Raw genomic sequence first — 21073 nt, forward strand, 5'->3', positions numbered from 1 at the left:
CTGAACGCCCGCGGAGCTTGTTCGCTCCCCGTCCGCGGCCGACTGCCCTCGGCTGCGCGCACCGAGCACCCCCCCCCATCGCTTCCCTCACCCCACCCTTCTTAGAGACGTTTTCCCCTCTCTTAATATACATAAAAAATGAAAAACAAAACAAAGCAACCTACTTTGGAAACGTAGGGGCCAGGCTAAAATAGCCCTGCGTATCCCCCCCCCCATCCCCGTCTGAAAGCTCTCACTCCACAGAGCTGTGCCTGCTGAGATAGCCGCCATGCTCATTTTCGAAGCCTAAAAGCTAAAGCAATGGGAGCAATCGGTGGGTGGAAGATCCTAAACCAAAGGGAAATATATGGGCTTGGCGACCTCTGGATAACCTGGGTACCTTGGCACAAAAAGTGCAAAAATATTTACTCACCTTGAAGTTTTTATTTTTTTAAAGCTTTTTTATTTATTTTGTTTTTATTTCTTAAGCCATCTTTTGAGATGGTTCAAGCTCCTGTCCAATCTCTAATTATAGTAAGCAGGAACAGGATGGAAGGGGAATGGGTTGATTCTGGGAGGAAAAAAAAAAGGGAAAGAAAGAAAGAAAGAAACCCCAAACCCCTGAATCTGGAAGGTGCTGGACAGAAAGGCATTCAGTGACTCCCACACACTCTGAAAGGAAGATCTGAAAAACGCTTACAAGCCCCCTCTAACTGATTTGAAAGCGATTCCAGCAATTAGGAATTAATTCAGCATGGTCAAAAGGCAAGTTCATTGCAAGCTATATCAAGTTATCCAAACTTTTACAGAGTTCAAGTGGTGGAAATGGGCCGCTGGGGTGGAGGTAAGCGGCAGGAAAGAAAAACAAGGAGTGTTCAGGAAAGGAAGAAGAAGGGAAGCCATGGAGCAAGGGCTCGAGGAATGGCGAGCACACATTAGCGCCAGCGGTTTTCTGGTGGTGTTGCCGAGGTGGGGAGTGGCGGGGGGCCTGGGAGTATGGGGGACACTTTTGGGTGTTTTTCCTTCAAATGCGAGAAAATACTAAAAACGCACTGGACGTTCTAGGTAATAGAAAGATGAGTTTTAATTATCAAAAGGAAATTAGTGGGCTGCCCGCCTATGCTTACTTCAGGTATGGTGAGGGGCCAAGAGGAGTCACCCCCTCCACCCCGCCGAGAGTTGCCCAAGGCTGAGCCAAGACGCAGAGCTGCCCCTGGGCCGACAGGCACGGGGAGGAGGGGGTTAACCAGCTTTTTAATCGGGGACAGGTCAGCAATAAACCCCTCCCGGGGGGGCCCCCAGGGGACAGCGGGGCTGACTCCGTCCTGCGGGGCCGGGCCGGGCCGGGCTCAGGCGTTGGGGTTGTTCCTCATGAGCTCCACATCGGCGTCCACCATCTCCCTCACCAGCTCCTGGAGGAGACACAGAGATACGTGAGGGCCCCAGTGCCAGAGGCAAACTGGCGTCCGCGTCGGAAGTGCCACTGAGCGTGACCCCCCCCACCAGCCCAGGCCCCACCACCAGCCCAGCATGGCAAGGAGGGCACTCCACGTTTGCGGGCTGATTTTTAGCAGGGGCCCCGGCTTGTCTGTGCAGGGCTCCTGCGCGTTGTCACAGCACTTGCTCAAAACGCTCCGCTTCAAGTCGCGGCTTGTGTTTCCAAGCTGGCATCGGCGCGTGAACGCGCGCTGTTTTTCCAAACTGTTGATACCTGCTGGACTCTTTCCAGCGTGGGTTAGCAGAGTTGCCGGGGATGCCCTGTGCTGCATCCTCTCTTCCAAGCAGCAGCGGCTCGGGATTGTCGCTGCCACTGTGGTTTGCCTGAGCTGCCCCACGCAAGGGCTCTCCCTCCCTCCTGGATTCCTCCGTTGCTTTTGGAGGACACAAGCACGTAGCAGGTACAAAACATGCCAGCAAGACAACTCACATCAAACGTGACCCTGGGCTTCCAGTTCAGCTTTTGTTTCGCTTTGGTACAGTCTCCTTGAAGAAAATCCTGCAGAAAAGAAGAGACAAACACTGCATTCACTTTCCCCAGCTTGCAATGCCTAAGGCTGACCAYTATGTTGCTTGTTCCTAATCCACAGCACCCTGTGTGCCCCTAGCTGTAACCTGTCTGTCAAAGAATGAAACGTGGGCAAAAGCCCCCCGGACGGGGAAAGCCTGGGCCCTGCTGCCTTGGCAGGCTGCACGCAGAGCATGGGGGGTGCCGGCGAAGGGGCAGTGCCGGTGCAGCTGGCATTTCCGTGGGCTCGGCCCTGTCTGCGCACACTCCCCTGCAAGCCCGGGGCGGCTGAAGTGGCTCGCAGACCCGGCCATCTTCGGAGGCCTAAATATTTTTCTTTAAGATGCAATTTTAGTGGAAGCTCCTATGCCTATAAATCACCAGGAGGCAGCATCCTTTCACCAGGCCATTTCAAATCTAAAGAGTTATTCTTTGCTTTTGTGTGTGTGCGGGGTTTGAACTCCAGCCTTACTGCCTCGTAATGGTGAGCATTTTATAGTAAATTGTCGTATGTCTTAGTCATGCTATTGAATGAGCTGTTTCAAATTCCTTTTTCGCTATTTGTTTAAATAATGTAAATCACAGAGCAAACATGACAACTGTTCTCCTTCAAATAAAAACGTGATTACAGATGCATGATGCTGAAAGACTGCTATGAATCTGGGTAACCACATCCAACTGTAGTAAACATCCAGCTTTTTAATGCCTACATTTTTTTTCCTTAAGTATTTTGAGCATTCACATGTGAAGAAATGTCTAAATACCTTCTAAATACAAAGGAATTACCTTGAAACTATTACAGAAACCTTGATATGAACCACTGTTCATATTCACCTTCCTGGTTAAGTATTCTTAACAGCCCTAGCACAGCAAACAGTCCCACAACCAGCTGTGAAAAACAAAATTAAATGAGGGAAAAAGCTCCTTTGAATGCATCTCTAATCAAATGAAGAAATTGACTGAATTGTTTCTTGGTTCTGGATTAAAAGCTATATGGATCTATCTCCAGTTGCTTACATTTCTGTAAATGTTTTCATCTAAAACATCACTAAAAATCTGCCTGTAAAACACGAGTATTGTGTTTAAATAGTTAGGCTTTTTCCAGCTGTATGTGTTGATTTAATAAAACATATCACCTCTCTTTACAAGCTTCGTTCCTCTGTAATAGTAAATATTAAAATTATACCGGTCCAGGGTTAAAGAAAAAGCTTTGGGAGAGAGCAAGAAATCTCAGGCTGAATTMTGCTTTTGTATTTGACTTTATGGTGGTAGCACAGCAGGGTTTCCTGAAAAAACTACAGGCTTTCTTCTCCCTCTTTGACTCGCTGACCACTGGTGGAGCTAATGAGCATTTTGTGGCTGTAGGTTTTTAACTGTACTGCTGTACACAGAGTTTTTCAGATGCTATCTTTTGAGCATGTGCTGTTCAGATTGCGTTAACTTCCCAAATCACCTCATCCTGTGCAGTAAAATGTAGGAAATTCTTCTTCGTAACTGTGCTCCAGCAAACCAGAGAGCTCTCTGCTCCAGAAGAGCAAGCTCACCATAGGAAACACAGCACTGAAGAACGGGGAGGTGGAAGAAACGTGTCTGCTGAGACTATCCCAGGCAGCATTTTTAGCAGTTCAATCTTTATGCTTAAAACACTTGTGTTTGCCTCCACAAAAGAGTAAGCACATGGATCAGAACAAAATGATATGAAAATAAAAATCCTGTGATTTCCTTAAATTATACTAAATGATTTCCTACTGCAGTCCTGTAATGGGCTTTTAGAAACTGCAGCAGATATTTGAGGCCAAGTCATGCAAAACCGCATCAGCTTGAAGGATCCCCTAGAGGGTCGTGTGAATATGGATTGCAAAATCTAGTTTGAAAAGGGAAAGACTCCCACCGMCTCTGATAAAATTTGGATCAGGCCCTAATGTACATGTTGAGGTATGCCTTTTATCTGGAGTTCAGTTTAATTTACAGTATATATGTGTGTGTAAATATATGCCTAGAAACAAGGAAATCTGTCTTAAAATAAGAATTTCAGTACAAAACAACTGCCCTTTATTCAGTTCTAATTCAAGCCATTAGCTAGCAGTTAGGTGTTTTAATACCATCTAGTTTTAAGTCAAAAATGGAGTTTCATTTTTATAAATGCTGTRTTTAACAACAATCTTACATCCATGATCTTTATTTCAGAAATATTTTTTGAGCCTATCTATAGCACTGGGTTCTCATTTGAAAAACGGACTGGGCGCAATAGAATGAATTGCTATCGCCTGTTGTATGTAGCTGCATTCTGCTTTTGAACAGCTTGGGAGCAGTCTTTTAACTTTATTAGACAAATGCTTTTTGTTAAAATAGTTTATCTAAAAAAATACTTTACTTAATTCCAGTCCTTCATTCAAAAACATAAACATTCAGCTGCTGAACAGGCCAAAATAAGGTTGGGGGGAAGATTCCAAATCAGTAAAGTTATTTGCAGTGCTGGATTACACATAAAGAGAACACAAACAACTAGTGTATTAAAGCCATTTAAGTATAAAAATATGATTTTTTTTTGTCTTAAAAAGTTCACATGCTTTAACAGTGATGTAGTAAAGGTATTACTGCATAATCTGCTAGCAAAAAAAAAGATTTAATATATATGATAATACAAATTCCTCATCTGATTCTGGTTAACAGATTTTAAATAGTTCTCCTAAAGAAGTTTATGTACTTTTGAGAAACACCACTTTATAGTAAGATTTACTTAAAAATAGCATTATGGTCAAAATATCTCCTATGCACTTTTTAGAAGGTTCTCTTACAGAAGTCTCTTATAGAAGAGATAAAATGGCTATATTACACACCATAATATTAACACAACAGTACATCTATAGTCAAGGTTTTTATTGTATTATTCTTAGTCAAAGCTTCAACACTGAATGGAAATGATGACTGGAACAAAGCTATTCCTGATTAAAGGATTGTATTGCAGTCATGTTTCCTGTATTTTTCTACAAGTAGCTCATAATATGAAAACAATAAGGTAATTACAATAAAATAAGAATATTAAAAAAAGCTCCTCTTGGAACAGAGTGACTGCATGTTTATAATATTCAAGTCTTTCACTGAAACCAGAGATATATCATCTGGTCTTCCGAAGGAAAAAAAAAAAAAAAGAAAAAAAGAAAAAGCCCAGCGTGCCCTTCCATAAAGTGCACTGATTTCCCAGTGCAAGAGCTTCACTCTCTAGAGGTACAACCAGATCAGAAAGCAAGGAAAGAAGAGGTAAGGTCCCACTAGGAAAAACTTGGATTTTTTCTCCATTTTTTTTTGGTTCTTGAAAGGCAGCTGTTGCTGCTGCATATACACTTGCCCACTATTCCTGTTTTTGATGGAATATCAGGTGATGAAATTACACCATTTCATGTTTTTTATTCCTGCAGGAGAACTTTTTCTATAGCATTGTGCTTTAAATATTGACATGAAAACAAAGCCCCCCCGAAAACCCTGAGGATTTAGATACTGAGATAAGAGTTTGCAAACCTGAAAACASTGATTAAAGCTTTGTTATTTTTACAGTGCCTATGGCATCCACATAAAATTAAATGTTTGCTTTTAGTTACTTATTTTAGGAGGAACCATCTCATATTTTCCATGCAAATACAGTTAACCTAAGTGAATAGCAATGACAAGTTTTACATGTAAGCTGTCCTAAGAGTTGGAAAACATCATACAGGTAAATATTTGAAGGTAAGGAAGATGGAAAAGGCAACAGTTAAATTGTCTACTGCCATTTAATATTACAGTAAATGCTCCTACAGCTTTTATAATCACCTAGCTGTCATATGACTGACTCTTAGAGAAACAAATGACTTTATCTGATGTAAATTTTTCTGTTTGATCTTTTCTGTAAATTAGGCTGCTTAACTGTGTAGAAAATACCACGATATTACTAAATCTGCTTTTATGATGATTCAATTTTATTGTCCAAACACACACATGAATACATACAGATAAGCAGACAGCAATTTGTTATTCTATGTAGCAAGGTATTTTAAAATTAGGTTTTAAAACCAGGAGACAAAAATGTAAAATATTTTAATGTAAATATCACATTTCCCAAGCTCTTGTTCCGAGTGTCATCGCTACTTCTATTTTGACTCATTCAGTGATTGATCTAGTTTCACTGTGCAATGTATCACTGTCTCATTCAATTAACTTTAACTGAAATTTTAAAGCCTCAAGACAATGTGAGAAAAAGGAGATAGTGTGGCCTGAAAGAACTCCAAGGTTTCTTTTATTACTGCGGCTCAGCTGACTCCCTTTAAACTTACTTCGTTTAACCTAGTGCCAAGAGCCAGCTTTTGCTCTCTGTTACACCAGAGTAAAGTGGAGATTAAGTCCTCAGTAAAACACCTGCGATGGAATCGTGCCCAACTCCACTCGCTTCAGCAGAGACAAAGTTTTACCTCTAAAAATAAACAGACTTGCTCTAAGCACACAATAGTTTTACTGCATCTGAAAAGTGGCCAGGGTTACGTTCACAATCAGCAAGACTTTTTGGAAGCTGATTTGTTACAACAGAGCTCCGAGAAGTACAGAACACATAGACCTAGCTCAGCGGAGTCTCTGACTTGCATGTTTAGTCTTGCACTATTTTGCTCAAGAAGTTTTGTCAGGAAAGATTTCAAGAATCGAAGAGCCAAAGTTTCCTGCAAATTCTGTTTCTGTTCTGTGTTCCTTATTTCATTCTTGAGACCACTGCTTTTCAGCTTTAACTTGTCCCATTAAAAAAATGCGATAAACAACACAGCTATTTCATTCAACAACGTTAGTTTATAGTTCTACATTTTAACCAGTATATCTCAGTAAAGCATACAGCAAAGTTTATTTTATGACAAAGATCTCCCCTTTCATGTACTTTTGGGAGCATTTTTTCATAGCTGTTTTTAATGAGAGTTCATGTAACACATCTCTGTAATAAGGTCAGCAACACAGTATATTTGGTTATCTGCTACAGCTCACTGCTCAAAAAGAAAATAACTTTGTTGAAGTGTTCGCTGCATACAAGAGATTGCATGCTTTGCTCACTACACAGTTCTTCTACTGCCATCCTTATTCTCCATTCCCTAATATTCTCCAGCACTTGCGATGTTGTATCTTAACTCAGATGCAAAGTTCCTCACTGGGATGAGTACATGAGCAGTGACAGTGACTTCAGTGGMGCTTTTCCCAATGCACTGGGTTAAGAAAAGTAGTAAGTCCTCACGAGATCAGAGCTGTAGAGCCTGTAAACATGTGTCACTGGTCCAAAATTCAATGCACAGTTCAAGTGAGCTCAGGCCAAAAAGCAGAGGGAGCCAGTCAAAAGAATAAGCACTATGTTGGCTGATCCATGGGCCCTGCTCTGTAAGTGCTTATGGAGATCCACAAGGCAGAGAATGCTGGCTTTGTAAAGGGTAGTGTTTGTTATAATATCTATAGTAACAGGAAAAACAATATAATTATAAAGCAAATGACTTCTATCACCACAGCAAATACGAGCAGAATCTGAAGATAATACACGTCAATGAGCAAAGCCCAAATCTAATGAAGAACACAGTAAACATCTTCAGGAATTTAAGAAGAAYTGCAATGAGTGTCACTCAGTTTTCGTTTTTTCTTTCCACGGTTCTTAGAGAAGCAAAGTTGTGGAGCATTTAGGGTACCAAGGGAATAGAAGAATGCCAATGAATTTGGTTCCCGATCTAAATTTGTTTCAATGCAGCATGAACAGACTGGCTTTCACTCTTGGGTCAGCAGTCTTTTGCAGAAAGACAGTATTGTTCGCAAAGAACCACAGAAAAAGGCAAAAGGCAAACACCCAAGCAACCAGTAGATTGAAACATATATGTAACAAAATACCATTTAAAATAACAAGCATAATGTTTTTTTTCCAAGCATGTTTTCATATGCAAATTCCTGCCTGTTCAGAAGGTTCCTTTTTTAATAAAACCACGTTGCAGGGCAAGGGGAAGGAGAGAGTAATTGAGTGAAGGGTTGATTCCRAGAGGTGCTGAGTAACTGCACTTCTGACAGATGTCAGCAGGTTGCAAGTGCTGGGCATCTTTCAGGTAAGGTCTTATCTTAGGGCTCCTCAGTGCCCCAGCAATAAGAGGTCAACACAAGCTGCATCGTCAATAAAATCTGAGCACAGCCATTGCCTTTCCKCTAGGAATCAGAGGTGTTGGAACAGCGGCTTTATCTTATCTGTTTGCTAATCTCTAATTTGACCAGCTTCCAAAGGGTTAAGGCAAATGAACTCGGAGCAGCAATAAACATTAGGGTGATAATACCAGTAAATGGAGATCGCTTCCCTCCTCCCCTGGAGCCCCCCTTCTTCATCTCCCTCCTGCACCTTTTCCACTTCAGTGCTGCGTATCAGCACAGACCGAAGCTGAAGCCAGACCTCTCTTTTAATGACAGGGGGTGATAAGAGACGAGAAGAAAACAGCAAACTGCCTGGCCTGCTCAGGAAGTTGGGAATCAGAGGTATTGTGCATCCGCGGGGCCAAGAGCCGGCGGTCGGGGCTGGAACAATGCTCAGCTCCGCTCCGGGGAAATGGAGTCAGTCAGCGCCAGCTCTGACGGGCCCACTGACACTGGCGATAAAATGGCAAAGGCRGCAAAACAGAGGGAGCCGGCATTGCGTGGATCCCGCCGCCAGAGCCTGATCGCTTTGACGGAGGCGGCGCTCGAGCTGATCAGCACGCGGCCGCACCGCGCGCGCACATGCCGCTGAGCAGCGCGTGTGCAACCTCGCGTCACGGCTGCCGCTATCTCCGCGCCAGAGGCAGTAGGGTCGCAGGCCCTAGAGCCCCCTACTAGGGCTGAGTATGACTCAAATCTATTAATTTTCCAAATGAAGCCTGAGAAAACATCTTGGCCAATACTGTCCCTCGAGCCAGATAAAATTCCTCCTGAATTACAGCCTGATTCAGCAACCACTGAAGTCAGTGCTGAATTTAACTCACTTGCTCATCACAAGCTGGCCTGCACAGGGATCAGTGTAGCTCTAAGTGAGGGCATCTTATAGCAGATCAGCCTATGGGTACTTTTCAGGATCATATGCCCAACGTGGTGCCGTGACGCAGGGTGAAAGGTGTACTCCAAGGAGCAGGGAAAGCCCCAATGCTGCAAATGGCATAACTCCCACTGGCTAGTGCTTTGCTCTAGATTTGCCCTGAGGCATAATTCAGCATTCCCAGGAAGACCTGCAAAGTGCTCCCCAGTTGGATGTAACTGTAACCGTAACCTCAGTTCATGGCTCTGCAAAATGCAGAAAAGGCTTCAAGTAATAAGATCTTCTCTAGCGCACAGAAATGCATCTGCTGAAAAAGCAGGAGACATCTGGGGAAGATGAAGAGGATTAAACCCATTCCATTTACCATTTATTGTACAGATAATTGTAATAGATCAGTTCTTAGCACAGAGCACAGGCACACTCTTTCTGTCATGTTACAGCCATGCACTCAAACACATAAATCACAGCTAAAAATCTGTATGTTTGCAAAAATGCAAACTGATAATTGAATGCTGGATGTTAATATGAACSGAATAGTTCCAACTATTCTAATGAAACAAAACTGCTCTTTACAAATGGCTGTACAAGGTAAAGATGGTACCACTCCTGTAGGCTGTCACCGCCCTGCAGCATTGTTGGCAATAGCACATGGTGGGTGAGCAGGCCCTCATGTGCTTCAGGCTGATCTGTGGGTGAAGAGGGGTCTGAATAACCTGGACTTTGCATGAGAGAGGTTAGAAACATTCATGCGTTTTTCTCTTCCCAGGAGAAGTTTTGTGGAGGTTGTATGCAAGCGTGCTTCTTCAAGTTCCTTGGCTAGATTGTAGGGAGGACGTCAGCGTGTGACCTTCACACTATTAAAAACAAGACCCTGTGAGGGATGAATCGTTTTCAAATGAGGTAGAGGTCAGCTTCAGTGTCAGAAAAGAACAGCTTTCTTCTCCTTTCACAAGTACCTCAGAGTCATGCTTTTATTCACTAGTAAATGGTAGTGCATTTTCTCTTGCTTCAATGTGACCTGTTCTTTACTCTTYTGGGAGAAAGAGTAAGATAATCATGTCTTGATCATATATGATTTTATTGCTAGATACAGTGTTTGTTATTTAGGCAAGAGCATGGTACCTTTTAAAATTATTGGATGCAATTCTCATGTTCTTTTTTTTAATAAACTGATTTTTTTCATCACTTCTTTTCTCATTTTCTGCAAAAATCAGGAAATCACTCTGTGATTTTTTTTGAATCTAGAGGGGTTTATTGTGCAGTAAAAGCTCCATTTCTTACTGGAAATGCAATATGGCCCCGAGGGTTAGCTCTCTCCACTGACTGACATGTCAAGATGAATAAGAAAACTGCTCACCCCACAAATCCATTCTGCAAGGCTACTTAGTTTCATCTCTGCTTCCATTAAGAAGATGCTACCTTCATAACAACTTATTTTGGAAATGTTAGTGGGTTTAATTATCATTACTGGTTGAATATCAAATGATAAGTAATAAAAAATAAACATCATTACAGTGAACTTGTAGTCTATCTACAGATATTTATCTACTTATCTGCAGAGCATTATGCAGCAATTTAATTAATTAAACATAGGTCTGTGATTAGCAGGATATTACTATTCTGTARGATGAACTTCTTTATCTCATACAGGACATGTTGTTTTTGGTGATTTTACTAACTATGGCTAGTCACATCTCTGAAAAAAAATCAAGACATTTTTGAGGTTAACATTAAAATTATTCTGTTATTTTTGTCCTAATAGAAATCTTAATTTACTCAAAAGGTCATTGTCTATCTAAAGAACATGCTATCAGAAGATTGCACCACCTGCAATCATTAATTGCCTTCTTTGGCATATTTTCAGTGCTCACCGCACTGCTCTGAACACTTGACTGTGACTCAGGTTGGGCAAGGGAGATGACACCCCCTTCCTTACACCTTACACTGGCACCCTGAAGCCCTTGAGAAGAGTGCTGGGGAGACGGATGGAGAGGGGGTAGACACGTCTCTCTTCCTGACCCCTGTCCAGTATGGATTAACTAGAACAAAGGATTTAGCATGGAGGAATAGTGAGTTATTTGCCATTGTTTGAAAAATAGTTATAAATTACTCCCTCTGTGGAGTAAGGGAGGCAAAGAAGGGAGCTGGAAGAAGAGAACTGTCGCTTCTCCAGGCAAAGTGGCTACATAGAGTCTTTTACCATAAGCCGCTTTTTAGAAACAGCCGCCATCTGCCTGGTCATAAACCTGACCTAATTTATGGGACACGTCATCTTTCTCCCCCCCTTACTGCATTCCAATTTGTCACTAAAACCCCCATCAGATTTGGAAACCCTTTTCAAGACRCAATATATGGAAAGAATGCAAGCTGTGAAAGGCTTAAAGGGTGCTCTTGAGCTGAGGCTCTGTTACACGAGAAAAAACATATATCCCTTTCAAACGCAGTATATCAAGAGGAATCAAGATGGGATACCAGGCGGGCTCCTGTCTGCAAAAGTGAAGCTATCTCTGCCCAAACACCTCTGGTTACAAAGCAAACGATCCACCAAAGGGTTAAATAAAACAAGGTATGATAATTTCTGGTTTTGAGTACGTCCCAAATGTATTCTCCAGTGTGCCTGATAGAGAAGGAAGTCCAAGCAGTGGCCTTTCACATGACATCATAAAAGCCTAATTTATCACCAGCCACCAAACATCTAGAAAATCATAACATCCTTTCAGGAAAACCATGTGCAAAATAATCAGATTTACTTTGATGAAAGCTTTAGTGCTTGAGTCCAAGTAGGACACTACAAAGAATAACCCTTTGCAGGTACTGGCATACAACAAAGCAGGTCACATTTAATACTTCAAACTCATGTTTTATCCATTAAAAGGCTTATGCATTTCCTGTCCATAAACAAATATACTTCCATTCTGCATGTGTATTCAACCAAACCTACTAAGACAAAACACTGGTCACTGCTAAGTCTAGGATCAGTATCCAGCTGAATATTTGCTTTGTGGATGAAAAACATGCTATTGCCGCAAATAGAGGCACTACACTCCTCACTCCCTCGCCTCACAGTCCCTTGCGAGTGTGTTAGGCCTGTGGGTTGACTGTTGCCATAATATCTCACAGCTTTTGAAAGGATGCACTGCAAATCACAGCAGCCTCTGGCAGACTGAGTTTCAGGAGCATAAATCTGGTGAAAGGGTAGATTTGCTTCCCTTCCTCCTGTCTTTTAAATTCAGTTTATGAAGTCCCAAGAATCATCCCTAATAATGAACTGTTAAATACACCTACTTAATGTCACTGTAGAGCATTTGAAGGCTTTGGACTACGTACACTAGATGCTGTGCACACTGTCATTTCCCAGTCAGGCCAACAGACAGCTGGGATATGAATGTTTATCATCAAGTAGAGAGTTGCTTTCACATTGATACTTTAACAGAAAGTGCAGAAAATTTGAAATCTCATGAAATTTATTTTGGAACTCAACATATGAACATGATATCCCCCCCCCACCCCAACCTCACTCAGCGTTATAGCTACACAGAAATGAAGGGTTCACTTCACCTGACAATCTCCAAAACACTTTGCAAAAGACACTCCCCACTGTCTATTCAGGGCTCTCACAGTTACAGCTCTTCTACATGGGTATTTTTTGGTGGTCACCCTAACCTGACTGTGCTGATGGAGCAGCACTGCTTGTTTTACACTCCTTCAACATAAACAAAATATCTACATAAAATCAAATGATTTCACATTTATAAATTTAATCAAACAAGTCCACTTTCCTATTTAATAGGTAGGCAAACCAGATCATAAAGAAATAAATGAATGACTACAAATATTAAGTACATTCAACATTTTTTTGGCCTGTAATATGAGTTGGTTGGCATGTGTTTAAGATACATGGATTTCAATAGCYACCAAGTGCACTTATCCTGCTGCTTGATAATCTGATTCTTGGGCTCCTACTGATCAATGGCCACAGGCTTTTCTTGTTCGACTTTCCACAAAATTCATGGTAGTTTGCTGTTGTATATTCTCTGATCTTGATTAATAAAAATAACATCCTATTGCATTTCCTGCACAGGAAAGCCTAGAAAAAAAAMCATGTTTTTCCTTTTCTGTCTTTTCACTTTCTGTCAGAATGGAGATCCAACCCATCAAAAAATCTTCCAATTCACCACAAAAACACTACTAATAAATCAACATAACTAATACATATTTTTTATTTTTAAAAATAGGCTAAGTATACCATTCTCTTCCATTCTTCCCTTTCCTTGGCTATTTAATTTGTCACACTTTGTTTAAATCACATTTTTTGGCTTGATTATTTTCCTGTAAAACTTCCTTTCTCCCTTTTTAAGACATTTTTCTTTCCCAGTTTGATGTCTCTCCCAGTGTCCATCTCACACTCAAGCTCTTCCCATTTCTTTGAGTATCATTCTCCTGTTTGCTTGCAAACATCCTCTTAAATTTGACCTTATTCACTGTCTCTTCTCCGCCATCAAAACACAAAACTTCACAATGACTTTTTGTTCTTTTCTCTTCTTTTCTTCTAGTTATCTTCTGCCATGATTTTTTTTTTCCATTTTTTTTGTTTAGGTATTTTCTACTTATTCTCAAAGACATGTTTCTTTTTCTTTTCTATTGGTTCTCCATCATATTGGCACCATTTTTTTTCTTCATTCAGGTTCTGACTTTTGCACAGAATGTTGCAAGGTTTGACAGACAATTTACATTACCACTCTTTCAGTAGAGGTTTGCTGGCAGGGCTAAAACTGTAATGAAATATGTTTTAAAAAAGCACAAAGATGTCCTAAAGCTCAAGGTGCCAGTTTCAGCAGAGGTAAAAAGCAGGTTCTTTTACTGCTATTACTGTTCACAGTAGTTGCCTAGGAGCTTCCACAGATTTGGTAGTGCATTTGCCGTATACACTTTAAAAGGGCTCATAATATGCACTGTTCCTTTCCAAAACATCACCAAAAGCAAATAGCACTGCTTTAAATCTGTTCTCTCAATGACCTTCTTAGCTTAAACACCTTCAATTAGACAAAACAGGAATTTTTGATCCAGTACCAAAAAAATCTTCATTATTTCACCCTGAAGCAGGGTGAAGATATGGGAAAATATGGAAGAGCATGACAGAAGGAAAAAAGTCAGCATTTTCTAATGCTCCTGACCTAGTTATTAAACTTCCATTAGTTCCAGGGTTAAAAAATGAGCAAACTCCTCAGATCCATACAGTAATAGGCATGGGATCAGGATACTCCAATGCTTTCACCTATATAACATTTTAAATGCACTTTAAATGGATGCCTCACCCATCACTTGATTCCCTTACAAGGAAAGTGCAATATTCTATTGCCAAGTTTCAATATGAAAGACAGAAGTGTTCCTTAGACAAGCAAGCCTATTTTGCATTTACATTTTGGCAGTACAGAAACACCAGGTAAGAGTCCCATTAAGCATTGTGCAAAAACATAAATGGCAGTCATTTCTCTGAAAATCTATCAAAGTCAAATATTCACCTCCTTGAATATTCTGTTAGAATTCATCTAAGGCATCTCTTTTCCAGTGTATGTCAACTACAAACCTTACAGCTTGATTTACTTCATTTGATGTATTCCAAAATAATGGGCATTAGATATGAAGCATAAAACGATGAGTGACAGAACTGCCATATATCTACTGATAATCTAAAAGCAGCTGAAGAAAGGTAGATGGCAGCTTCATTCTATTTGTAACTTGAGCAAGACGTCAAGTAAAACTAACACTATTAACACAAAACAGAACTGCTTTACAGTAGCTCTACAATGACTACAAAGAAGCTGCATAGGAGAAAGGTACAGATTTGATATAATTAAACAATAGTAAAGACATGAAAATGGCAAGAGATCACTGCCATCCCCATTTTAAACAGTCTGGAGGCATGGAGATTTAGGGTCTTGACCAGTATCTTGGGGTGAAAGAGAGGAGTAAGAAGAGAATCCAGGCTGTGTCACACCACTTCTGATAAACGTGAAATTTGTAACAGGTAAAACAGCCAAAGCATTCAAGTCACAGTGCATCTGGCATGGTCTGCCCTAAGTAAGTTGTTGCTGTTGTTTTGTAGTGAGCAGCCCCTCGAGCAGCAAACTCCAAGAGTGAGGGTACGCACAGCACTGCAATGCAGCAGGTAACCCCGAATGACTTATTTAATGGCATACTTCTTGCTTGTCTAAGGTTTTGTTTCTATTTCTGTCCCTGATTTTTCTTTTGATTTTTGTAGCTTCTCTCACATAAAATTCAAATGCTCACACTAACAGTATTCAAAAATTATCATCACTAATCCAACCTTCCCTCTTCAGGTCCCTGTTACTGACACTGGAGCAGTAGGATGCATGAGTTTATTAGTTTGTTTGTCCTCTGTACTTTAAAGATATAATTTTCATCTTTTTCAAGAGTTTCTCTACAAATAGAAGGTCAGTGCAAAAACTTAACAAGTCAAAAAGCTGAGATTTCTTGTTAATCACAGGATCCTAGAACTTTCTGCTCTATGAAAACTAAAGAAAGGATAATACAATATTCATGACAGGACTGCCGAAGTTGGCAACACAGAACAAATAAAAATTTGTTTCACTTCACTGTTATTCAGAGACTTACTCTCTCATTTGCAAAGAAGGACCATACAACACATTGATGCCCCAGTCCACAGTAGAATACCTTCCTTTTCCCATTATTTTATTTTCACTCCAAGACATCATCAATGACTTCCTCAAAGCTTTTTAGGAGTGCATCAATCAATGCAATTTTTTTAAAGAGTGTAAAACCATTCAAACATACCACAAAAGCTGCTCAACACTTTATAAACTGTTGACAAGATATCAACAAATTAATGACTAAATCTCCATTTACTATTTAGAACTATCAGAGCGYATTTCATGTTTTGATGACATACTACCTGTTCAGCAGTGCTACACACAGTATCTCATTGCAGTAGCACACAACTGAAGCATGAAACAACCCAAAACTTTGTTATCCAGAAAAAGTCAAATCAAAATTATACTACAACTTCTAAATGAGCTTCTGCTTGGTCTGCTTGGAAAATGTAAAGTCTGAAATTGTCTACTAATTAGCAATTGAATAGAAAAAAATATTATTTTTTTCTGTCCAGATGGGCTGCTTGGCAGTTTACAATAGAAAGACTCAAATAAACCAATTGTATTTTTTAAAAAAACTAGATCAGCATATATTTTAGCACGATATATTTCAGTAAAGTCCTGTTAACTTACTTTTCCATACAGGATGTGAACAGAGAGAGATAGCTGAGTTTCATAGCATCTCTCTTGGCATCCTTTGTTTAAGTAATAACAGTCAGGATCATTTTCATCAACATGAGAAAGAAGTTSAGATCTAATCAAGAGACAGTACTACCTCCTGACACTGCCTGCTCTATGCTTGCTTGAGCACGTAAGCAGCGGCTGGCATTTCCGCAGCTTGATCATTACTATTGCTTTTCAAATTATGYCTGTCACACAGGTTAGGAAAACATGAGTAATTAAACATAAACAGTGTCATAAAATAATAGTAAGAAAAAAATTAATAATAATCCAGAAGAGTGTTTGGGGCGCCTCCCTAGAGCACCTTGGATTTCTGCCCCTTTTCTCAGACAGTTTTCCGATGTGTACTTTTAAATTATTTCCTTCATGAGTCCTTTAAGGCAAGGAAGTTTGTAGAGGAGGTAAAAAAACCCAAACTATTAGAACTGATGAGAAAAGTGATATGCAAAAAAGAGAAACTGCAATTAAAGTGTTCTCTGAGCTACTGAAGTCTAATTTTCAATTGGTAATGGTAAAGACTCACTCCTCCCTATGACATTTCTAGTTCAAGATGCATATCCTTTAAATGCAAAATTTCAGAAGCTGCTTATTACTCGCTTGGACCATGCACTACAGCTGGTCACTGARTACAGCAGATCTGTTCTGGCACATCGTTCTTTCTAGGAAGTTCAGTATTTAAACCATACRCAGGTTAATGCAGAAATTCTGCAGCCTGCAGCCCTACTAGTGCACGTACATGTATGCCTCCCTTTGCCTGAACAGCCAAAGAAACACATTAATTCCTAGCTYAGTTATTTTTTAAAAATAGCATAAAACAACATAGCAATGAAGATAGAGACTTTGGACCATATATTAAAACCCTAAAAATGCTGCTGCAGTTTAATTTTGTGCARGTGGCTATTGGAACCAACCAGCTGYACACACAGCTAACAGGCATTTGCCACGTGCAGTTATTATTGTGTTGGATCTGGGTGAAATGTGTGATCTTTCATATTAGCAGGCATGCAAATATTAGAAAAGGAACTCATCATTTTCAACTGCTTTACATCCTGAATAGCTATTTATGCATCTAAGCAAAAAGGTATAGTCARCCTGATTTACCCTTACTTGGTCTGTGCTTTGCATGGATACGGACTAGAAAAGGTACTACGTAGGGAAGATTCATGCCTSTTTACATAGGAAGAAAAATAAGTGCAGCAACAAATATAATGTTTAACACATCCAAATCCACACATAAGTAGTACATTTAGAGATGGTTCTTGTTCTCATTGGGTAATACTTGCACAGGTGCTTGCCTTAACATATGTGTCTACATACAAACTTCAGCACCTCACTTAAGCACTCTTCTTCCCACAAACCTAAATGCTTCAATTCCTATATTCATGATTGAAAATATTTAACTTACAGTGCCAGAGATGCTAACTAATGTACTAACTGTACTCCAGCAATTTAATTCACCTATTCACTCTATCTAATAGAATAATTTGACATGGAATTTCCATTTYGCGGGAGGAGTAACTTGCATATTCTCTTGCAAACTCTCACTTAAGCCAGCAGGAGTCTGGCCCAGCTCTATGACTGAGAAGGCTAAATATACCTCAGCTTTGTAATGTTCATAATCACTGCTAGTAGCATCCCACGAGGCTAAACTCACAAATTCAGCAACAGGAAGAAATGAACTGTCTGAATCTGTCATTATTCCAGCTCTTTTTATCTCCTTGATTTAGTTCTTCCACCAGTTTCATGTAAAGACCACTAAACTAAACAGGAGATTCACTCATGGACTTCAGGTTTTGCATTAGGTCCTTTCTTCTTGGCATCAACAGATAACACGAGATGCCTACTCAGCTTGGTTCCTCCTTGGACTGAGTGCTCTGGGATACTTTCCAGCRTCTCCAGCACATGATTATTTTTCCTTTAATTGGTCTCTACTGCGCTTTTTTTCTCCTTTTTCACCCTTGCCTTCCTCCCCAGCCCCTCAAAAGCTCTACCCCTTGTGTACCTATTCCCCAGTCCAGTTCAACCCATGTCCCCCATTTTCCTAAGGCTTTCCTACCTATAACACATGCAAATATATGTGCTTCAGTCTTTTGTCGTATCTCTGGAGGAGGTGTTCAGTTAAGCTGGCTTCCTCCACTACTCAGCTTTCCAACTGAGTTCTGCTTGCCAGAACTGGGGCAAATTATACTCAGATTCATTAATTAAGATACAGTAAACTTTATTTATTATTTACCAATGCGCTGTACATGAGCAAAAAAAAAAAAAAAAAGTACATGAAACTGAGAGACCCTCTGGCTGCTCTATGGCCCCAAAGTCCTTCTGGGAAGGTCACAAATCTCTAAGATATCTCTGAGCATTAAATTTTGCACTTGGATTTCTAATTTAGCTGAAAGATGTGTAAAAACACATGCAGTCAGACAGCTCCTTGGCTATACATCTAAGAAAGCTCAAAGCATAAGTTATTACTTCCAAAGTCAATTGTAACTTATGCTCACTAAATTGGCTCCAGATCCACCCTCTTCAGACAGTAGTACRGGAATAATTTATTATTTTGGTGAAAAGCACCCATTTTTAGCTAAACCGCTCTCCCAGCAGGGAGTTTCACCAGCAGAAGTGCCAAAGGCACAGGGATTCAAAGATGCACAGAGCTTTTGGAGGCTAGTGTAATAGGAGTGAATAAAGCACAATATGTAGTCATGTCTGTCAGCACTCTAAAACATATAACCTCTCCCAAACATAGGGAGTCTGCAGCATAAATTTGAGAGGGAAATTTGCTCATGTCAGATGTAGGGATTTCCTTGCTTTTAACATCCATGCAATTTATATTTATATCAGAAATCTTATTGATAGTGGTGAAACTATTTAATCCTTCCACGGACCTAATGTTTTGATCTGAGCTCTCAATATATACCTTGTTTTCTCCCAAGGAGAAAACTCTATACATAAAATTGCACTAGCTGGTATGAAAGCTGTAATTTTAGGCATCCAACCCATATGCTATCTTAAGAGCCCAAGCAATGGGAAGATACAAACTCTACATAAACTAGGAGTTTTCCTCTCACTAATTATAGTGGAAACCCAATGTTACATGACGTACATGAATTCATCCCCTACCAATCACAGCTGTAACTTGAGCTAATTTGCTCCACCAGAGGTGATGTTCACTAGAGTTAACGTTCCAAAGAAAGATTGCTTCACTAGCTTTCTGCAGAAAAACTGACCTACATACCTTGCAAAAATTTTTTCTTTTCCCTGGGTGTACTCCTGCATTACAAGCTATCCAACAGGAATCTCTTTATATGAGGTCTTAAACAGCAGCAACTGCTGAAGGAAAGCAAACTGCAGAAAAACACTTGTTGCCAAAACCTTGCATTTAAATGGAAGGAAGAGAAACAGATGGGGAAATCTCTCTTCAGACAGTGTTTACTAGCACAATCAGCACCTGAGGCAGCACTTACTCAGGTGCTGAAATTACAGAGGTAAGTTTTATGATGAGAAATCTATTCCTCATATGACAGCTATATTTCTCATCATGGATCATAAAAAACAGATGATCCATCAGATAACTACCTGATTGTAATGTGCACCACAATAAAACCTTCAACTTTCTATTTTGTTTTACGACCCACGTTACATCTGGAATGCTTTCAAGAAGGATACTGATGTTCGTTTTGGGTATAAGCTGACTCAGGGCACTTCTGGATTGCAACTTTTGCAATAGTAGAAAATAACAAGAATGAGAAACAATAGCAGAAATACCTCCAATAATGCTACTAGAAAGATTACGTCAACACCACCAATGTAACTTTATTGCATATTTTTCTTGGACTGGACGATAAAGAGAATTCTTAATTATCTGACACCTTTCTCTTCCTTTTCACATGAACAAATCATTCCTTTCAGCCCTTTCAGTACAGATATCTTCCACAACTACTAATTCAAGCATAAAAATGATAATAATAAAACAAGTATTTGTAGTAACTCAGATAGTTCCTTCTTTTTATGATAACAACAGTAATTTCTCATCCTGACATAGTATTTGTTGTTAGGTCAGTTCTAATTCTTACCCTATTGGAGGCAGCCAAAAGGTGGTACTACTCTTTCAAACTTGCAGATCAAGCCTTGAGTAAAATTCCTGATTTAGGTCATGGAGTATATAGTGGAAATGTGAGCTTTGATGTAATGCAACACCCCCAAAAGAAAAAAAATTAAAAATTAAAGAGCTTAAATACCCACCTTTAAAGATTACTGTGATCTCAGTAAAGTACTAAAAAAAAAAAAAAAAAAAAAAAAAAAAAAAAAAAAAAAAAAAAAAAAAAAAAAAAAAGGTCTGCATATTGATTTGTAGTCTGCCCCTTTGCCTGGCAAGGGGACAGCCCCATTAAACAAAACCCTCTGCATAACTCTGCATAACTCTTGCATAACTCTGTCAGTATGACTTTCAAGTTCTCTAGACAATTCAGATTGCTCCTAAATTGTGCAATGCATCCATCACGTGTTGAAATCAACATCGAACTATCACTCAATATTCAAGTCAGTTCTGCATGGAGGAACAGCATGTCTCTAACCATCCATGACATCAGGTTACTTCCCTCTCTACCATAATCAAATGCGTTAAAACAACATATCATGTACATTCTCCTGCAAAAGCTCAGTTGTGTTTCGTATTAGTGAAGACTTTCACTCATTCCAAGTACCAGACTTCAGTTCTTTTTTTCTGATTGTATGCTAAGTTTT

The 21073-nt window shown here is 40.0% G+C and overlaps 1 long non-coding RNA gene across 1 annotated transcript in view; it reads right to left on the bottom strand.

Annotated features, from left to right (window-relative positions):
• Window positions 1-1038: 1038 nt before the first annotated feature.
• Window positions 1039-21073, bottom strand: part of LOC146586251 (uncharacterized) — a 35394-nt gene continuing 15359 nt past the window's right edge. The window contains exons 2-3 of the long non-coding RNA XR_014897835.1: window positions 1907-1975; window positions 1039-1391 (exon numbers count right to left, since the gene is read on the bottom strand). This is a non-coding gene — a long non-coding RNA (uncharacterized LOC146586251). The remainder of the gene's footprint in view (window positions 1392-1906; window positions 1976-21073) is intronic.

Source organism: Rhea americana, unplaced genomic scaffold (genome assembly GCF_003343005.1).
Source record: "Rhea americana isolate MKP2758 unplaced genomic scaffold, rheAme1 scaffold_70, whole genome shotgun sequence".
NCBI lineage: Eukaryota > Metazoa > Chordata > Aves > Rheiformes > Rheidae > Rhea > Rhea americana.